Source organism: Orycteropus afer, unplaced genomic scaffold (assembly GCF_000298275.1).
Source record: "Orycteropus afer afer isolate SDZICR_OR568_19922 unplaced genomic scaffold, OryAfe1.0 scaffold00077, whole genome shotgun sequence".
Lineage (NCBI taxonomy): Eukaryota > Metazoa > Chordata > Mammalia > Tubulidentata > Orycteropodidae > Orycteropus > Orycteropus afer.
In genome coordinates, this window is record NW_006921664.1 from 520445 (window position 1) to 528407 (window position 7963).

The window sequence follows — 7963 nt, forward strand, 5'->3', positions numbered from 1 at the left end:
GAAGAATATTGGATATAATATGGATTTCCAAAAGAGCAAGCATGTCTTGGAAAAAGTACAAGAATGCTCCTAAAAAGTGAGGATGGTGATTATCTCTCAAAGAGTTCTAGTAATATAGTGGAATAGGAAGAAAGACGGCACAGAACCTCTTCAACAAAGAAAATGGGAACCAACTAACACAGATACAGAAGATAATCTTGAAACCTGAACTTTAAAAGGAAGGATATAGAAATGGACTAAATTCCAATTAACAGAAGAATTTACATGAAAACACCAAAAAATGGAAAAATATGGAGCTGCGGTCCGGCAGTGATCCTGATGGCACAGACAGCTTAGATATTGCTGAATGATGTTAGGACCTAAGAATTAACATAAAAATTAGCCCTGTTAATCAGGGACTTCATGGAGGACTGCACTGGAGCCTGGAAATAAAAGGGGAAGCAGCAAGGATGAAGGCGGGCTGAGCTGTGGAATTTGCCTGTCCAGAGGGTGCAGCCATTTTGAAAGTTTACAAGCAGTTCAAACATTTTGGATATTTAAAGTGACAGCATTATCCTAGATTCCAGGGACTTAAGAATAGGCTCCACTTGCCAGGAAACACAAGGACATTCCAGACGCCAACAACTGGAAAGGTGCAGTCTTTCCCTTGTTACTCTTATACCCCACACTCTCTTGATGAATGGAGGTGCAGTCACCCATCACTCCCACCCACCTTCTGTGCTAGCAGGAATTCCAAACCACTCTGTGTGATTGGATGGAGCCTAGGTGCCCTGCCGCACCCTGCCCAGATATTTTTTTCTTTTTTTTTTAGTTTGTTTTTGTCTGTTTTAAAATTATTATTATTATTATTGTCTTGATTATTACTAATTTTTACTCTTCCCTTCCGAGGTTTAGTTTCAGTGTTTTCTTTCTTCTTTGTTCCTGGTTCCAATTTTTTTTTTTTTTTTTTTGTGTTTTTTTTTGGTTTATTCCTTTTTTTTTTTTTTTTTTTTTTTTTTTTTTTGTGCTTGTGGTTAACCACATTCCTTGTTTTTCTTTTTGCATTTTCCCATTTTTTTTTTCTTCATTATTCTCCAACTCTACCTTTTATCTCTTATTGCTCTCTCCCCAGACACTGTAGGTTTTTTTTTTTTCCATTTTCTTTGCTTTTTCCTTTTTTTTGTTTGGTGATTGTTCTTGTGTTGTTTATGCAGTGTGTTTTTTGTCCACTTGCTTTTATGTTTTTGATGGTTTTCCAATTGTTGTTTTTGTCTAACTGAGTGAGAGACAGCAAGAGTGCCCACATGACACACCCACACCCAGACCTCCTGCAGCTCCAGTTACTGAGTGAGAGCCACCACTTCCTTCTCCACCAACTGGCCAATGATAAACAACCACAAAGAACAGCCTCACTCATAGTTACTGCTCTTCATGAAGTGCTAACAGAGATATAAAAACAACAACATCACAATGTCAAAGAGGCAACAGACCATCACAGTCCACCAAAACAATCAAGATAAAGTGGCAGAAACAAGGCAACAGGATACAGACACAGAACATATCCCTAAGGAAGAAGCAGCATTGGAACTCCCTGATAAGGAATTCAAAATAATTATATTTTGATATCTTCAAAGGAATCAGAGACAGATCAAGGAAAATACTGAAAAAATTAAGGAAAATACAGACAAAACCCTAGAAAATTTTCAGAAGAAAATACAAGTACAATTAGAAATGATTCAAAATCTACAGATATGAATCCAGAAGATTAATATTAAATTTTCAGAAATAGATAACACATTGAAAGGGCAAAGGAGTAGAATTGAATCAATGCAAGACAGAATTAATGAGATTGAAGACAAATACCTGACTACTTCTTTTGAAAGGGATCAATCAGAAAAAAAGATCAAAACAAAATGAAGAAAACCTAAGGTTCATGTGGGATACCATTAAAAGAAATAAACTATGTGTCATTGGAATTCCAGAATAGGAAGAGAAAAATAAAACCACTGAGAAAATTGTCCAAGTTTTGTTGGAAGAGAACTTCCCTGATATGATGAAAGATGAGAATATATCCATTCAAGAAGTCCAATGAACCCCAAACAGGATAACCCCCAAAAGAAAATCACCAAGACATATCATCATCGAATTCATCAAAACCAAAGACAAAGGACGAATCCTAAAAGCAGCACAGACAAATTGAAAAGTTACTTACAAAGGACCACCAATAAGAATAAGTTCTAATTTCTCAATAGAAGCCATGCAAGTGAGAAGGCAATGGGATGGTATATACAAAACTCTTAAAGAAAAAAATTCCAATCAAGAATTATATACTGAACCAAAATCCCTCCAATATGACCGTGAAATTAGGAGATTTCCATATAAGCAGATTTGTTAAAAGCAGACCAACCATACAAGAGATACTAAAGGGATTCCTTTGATCATAGAACCAAAAATAGCAAACAACAACAGTCCATTAATACACAAGATAACATAACCCAGAAACCACAGCTATGGGCATATCCAAAGTAAAATAAGCTTATAAGATTGTAAACAAGGAATCAGAGATATCACTTGGCAAATGAGGACAACTACAAACCAAAAAGAGGGTGAGTACTGTGTAGTTACAGAATTTCTAAATGGTAAGGAAGTCAAGAGAGTTTCAATATAGGATGGACTGTTCTAAACTCAGGGAGAAAATTATAAATCACAGGATAACCTTAAAGAAAAATGTTAAACCTTCACAACACAATAAAAAAGGACAAGCACAAATATTCAGCATATACTAAAACAACAGCAACAAAGGAAATGATAACATGACTCACAGCATAATGAGCTCAGCACAGAAAATTATATGGAATAAAGAAACCAGGAACACCATGAAAAAACACATAACAAAATGACAACAACCAAATCATACTTGTCGATAATTACAATGAATGTCAATGGATTAATTGCACCACTCAAGAGACAGAGACTTGCAGACTGGATAAGAAAACATAATCCATCAATATGCTATCTACAAGAGACACACATTAGAGACTAAAGAAAAAAATAAATTAAAAACCAAAGGTTGGAAAAAGATAAATCAAGAAAATGGCAACAAAAAAAAAAAAAAAAAACAGGAGTGGCAATATTAATTTCTGATCAAATTGACTTTAAGGCATAACCACCATAAGAGACAAGAAACAACCTTATATAATGATAATGATTAAAGGATCAATTGAATAAGAAGATATAACCATAATAAATATCTATGGACAGAACGAAAGAGCCCCGAAATACATAAGTCAGACTTTAAAAGTTGGAAAGGCAAATAGATGACTCCACAGTAATAGTGGAGGACTTTAATACATTACTTTCAATGATATATAGAACAACTGGAAAAAAAAAAAAACTTAACAAATATGCAGAATAGCTAAACAATATAATCCACCAACTTTACCTTATAGATATCTACAGAACACTTCACCCAACAACAGCAAAATATGCATTCTTTTCCAGTGAACATGGAACATTCTCCATGATAGACCATATGTTAGGTCATAAAGCAAGCCTTAATAAATTTTAAAACATTGAAATACTGAAAAGCATTTTCTCAGATCACAATGCTATCAAATTAGAAATCAACAATAGGAAGATCAACAGTAAAACAGCAAACACATGGAAACTGAACAGCACCCTCTTTAAGAAAGACTGGGTAAGATAAGAAATAAAAAATGAAATTAAAAAATTCCTTGAATCAAACAAGAATGAAAACACAACATACCAAAATTTTTAGGAGACAGCAAAAGCAGTGATGAGAGGCCAATTTATAGCAATAAATGCTCACATAAAAAAAAAAAAAAAAAGAAAGAGCAAAATCAACATTTTAAACCAACGTCTCCAACAATTAGAAAAAGAACAGTAAGTAAAGCCTACAGTCACCAGAAGAAAGGAAATAATCAAGATTCGAGCAAAAATCAATGAAACAGAAAGTAGAAGGGCAATAGAAAATGTCAACAAGACTAGAAGGTGGTTTTATGAAAAGATCAATAAAATTGACAAACCACTGGCAAATTTAACAAAGGAAAAGAGGGAGAGGATACAAATAACACAAATAAGAAACGAATTGGGTGACATCACAACAGAACCAACTGAAATAAAAAGGATAATATCAGGTTATATGAAGAACTGTACTCCAACAAATTTGAAAATCTGGAAGAAATAGGCAGATTTCTAGAAACATACCACTTACCTAAACCAACACAGACTGATGTGGGAAAGTGAAACAGATCCATAACAAAAGAAGAAATTAAACAGGTTAAAAAAATTTACCAACAAAAGATAGTCCTGGCCTAATGGTTTCACCAAAGAATTCTACCAAACATTCAGAGAAAAACTGACACCAATACTACTCAAACTATTCCAAAACATAGAAAAGGATGGAATCCTCCCTAAATCATTTTATGAAGCAAGCATAACCTTGATGCCAAAACCAAGGAAAGATATCACTCAAAAGGAAAACTATAGACCAATATCCCTCATGAATATAGATGCAAAAATTGTCAACAAAATCCTAGCCAATAGACTCCAACAATATATCAAGAAATAATTCATTATGACCAAATGAGGTTCATATTAGTTACGCATGGATGGTTCAACATTAGAAAAACAATCAATGTCATCCACAACATAAATAAAACAAAGGAAAAAAACCACAAGAAACACATTGATGCAGAAAAGGCATTTGATAAAATTCAACACCCATTCATGATCAAAACTCTCAGCAAAATAGGAATAGAAGGGACATTCCTCAACACAATAAAGGGCATATATGCAAAACCAACTGAGAACATTATTTTCCAGGGAGAGAGACTGAAACCATTCCCTTTGCGAAAAGGCACCAGACAAGGATTTCCTCTCTGTAGGAAATCCTGGGTAGAGTAGAGCAACGTGGAACAAAACTCAAAACCATTTGGAAAAAAAAAAAAAAAAGAAGAAGGAACCAAGTTTTGCTGGTCGGTTAGAGCCTGATGGAACCAGAGACTATGGCCCCTAGTTGCCATTCAGGTCTGCAATTGAACCCACTCCTTGGAAGGACAAACAAAAGACAGGCTTATATGGTGGACATTTATACTAGGTAGACACACTCCTTGGAGAGAACAATCGTGGGAAAATAGATTAGGTGTGTATGGACAGGGAGACAGCTCAGGGGGCAGGAATGCATGGAGGGAAGGATACAGGGAAGAGGTAACTATGGAGAATTAGTAGGAGGGGACTTGTTACATTGTGGTAAACTGTAGTCAATGTCATGAGACAAAGTGTATGTGAACTGCTGTATGGAAAGTGAATTTACTCTGTAAACTTTCACCCAAATCACAATTGAAAATAAAAAAGTGAGGATGGCGAGATTTCATCTCATATACTTTGGACATGTTATCAGGAGTGATCAGTCCCTGGAGAAGGACATCACACTTGGTAAAGCAGAGAGTCAGGAAAAGGACTGTCAAGAAATGGATTGACACATACTGTTGTACATGGAATCTCTATGAGTTAGAACCAACTTGACAGTACCTAACAACAACAGCAACTATCCATGATATTATTACAAAACAATAAAGTTGTATTTCCATTTATACTTTTTTCTTTCGAGTGGGACTTCTGCAGTATATAAAAGAATCATCAAAGGTTCTGGAACTCTAGGGTATGAAAATCTTCTATAATTACTTCCAATCTTGTAAAGGCAGAAATTTCCTTTGATAAATCCTGAATTAATTAATTATAATATCAAACAGAATAAGAAATAGATATGATTAAGGGACTGTATGGTAAACAAGTGTTACTTTTGTTATAAAATGATTCAGCAATAAAACATATTACGTATATTGCAAAGATCATCATACTTAATGACTATCAGTTTTTGCAAATGATCTGATAATATGAATTATTTTTGTCATCATAACATTTTTTTTCAAAATTTTAATTTCAAAATTTTGTTTGGTTTAAATGTTGCATAACAAATTCTCATTATTTGAAATAATTACCCAAAATATATACCAAGAATTTTTGAAACAATAAAAGACTATTATGGTTATATGTCTTTTTAGAAAATATTGTTGAAAAGGTTAAAGATATTTTCTTATGGAATTGATATAATTATCAACATCATTTTATGAAAGCAAAAGTAAAAATTAATAATAATATGAAGCTTTGTGTGCTTTACAGTGTCTTGAAGTCTCTGAAACACAAATAGCATTGTTCATGATTAACTGAAGCCTAAAACTCAAAAGGGAAAACCTTGTCCTGTTTAAAATCTTAAATTCTTAATATGTTTATAAAGACAAAGTCAGTCAACATCAGCCAATAAATAGATTTAAAGCCACCTCCATGCAACAAATATGATTTAAAATAATAGATTTGAACATTTTAAGTATTCATGATAAATCAAGCACAAAATCCCCTGGGAGAAAGTATTATGTAAATGGTATAGTCTGGCTTCATAACTTCAGTCTCCAAGGACATATCAGGATTTTTTGAAGTTCTTTCCTTGCCTGGTATTTGTGAATTAGATTTGAGGGGAAACTGGAAAGCAATAGAATGTGGGCATTAATTTTGTTGGAAATTGTTTCTTCCATTTAGTACCTAAGGCATCTGACTACTAACCAGAGGCCTGGCAGTTCAAATCCACCAGCCACTCCTCAGAAGGAAGGTGGGGCAATCTACTTCTGTAGTCTTCCTGCCTCAGAAACCCAAGGAGCATTCACTATGAGTCAGAACCAACTCCACGGCAGTGAGTTTGGTTTTTGGAGTTTATGAACTAAAAGGTAGATTGAGGGAATTTTAAGAAAGACACCTTGAGGCTAGTTTTACAAAGAATAAAGATGGCATTTTTTTTTTTCTTCAAAGTATCCAAAACAATCAACTGTATTCATAAAGTTCACATTTTGTTTTTAGTAATATGGAAAAAAATAAATAAATGAGGAAATAGAAGGATACTTATTGCCATTCGTTAGGCGTGCTATTACTAAAAATGTGACTGTCTTCATTTGAGAATAAAGCATTTTTACTAACAAGTTTTATTTTCTTTTTCACCCGTAGTCAATTCCAACTCATGATGAACCTATAGGAGAGAGCAGAAACTTTATAGGGCTTCATAAGGCGTCCAAGGTTATAATCTTTAAGAAAGCAAACTGCCACATCTTTCTCTCCAGGAGGAGCTGGTGGGTTTGAAACAATGACCTTCTGGGTAGCAGGCAAGCACTTAACCGTTATGCCATCAGGGCTCCTTCTACTGAAGATTGCAGCCTACACTGCAGTTCTACACTGTCCTAAAAGGTCTCTATGAGTCAGGATCAATTCAATGGCACACACCAACAACCTCTTTTAAAGTTTGACAGATAATCTATTTCTTCCTGAAATATAAACTTTAAGAAAGTACTATTGTACCTATAAGTTGATTATATGAAATACTTTAAACCTATTTTTCCACAATAATTATCATATCTAAGTTAATTTAAGAGTTTTAAATTAAGTGCATTTTTGTAAGCCAACATTAAAACTCTACTGATAATAGGATTAAAGAAACAATGTTCTCAGTGGTTTCAAAATACTAACCAAAGCAAAATTCTATTTGCCTGAATCAAATAGCCAATGTTTAATTTTTTTTTTAATTTAAAAATTAAAAAAAAAAATAAAAATCTTTTAAAAAGAGATGTGGAAATTTTTAGAATAAGTTAGGAAAACTGCCAAAATCAAAACCATGGAATAATAGTTCCTTTCAGACTGTTTTTTAAAAATAATTTTATATTTTTTTTCCTTAAAGGTTATATTGTGAGAATATAGTCGATACACATGTTGAGCTGATGCATGAACATGACTCCAGCATTCAGAAATCTGAAGCAGAGAAGTTGTAGAGGGACAATTCAGCAGCCACCAAATAATGGAGTAACTGTATCATTTCTTATGTAAATAAATCCATCAATATATGATAACTTAGACAAACCTG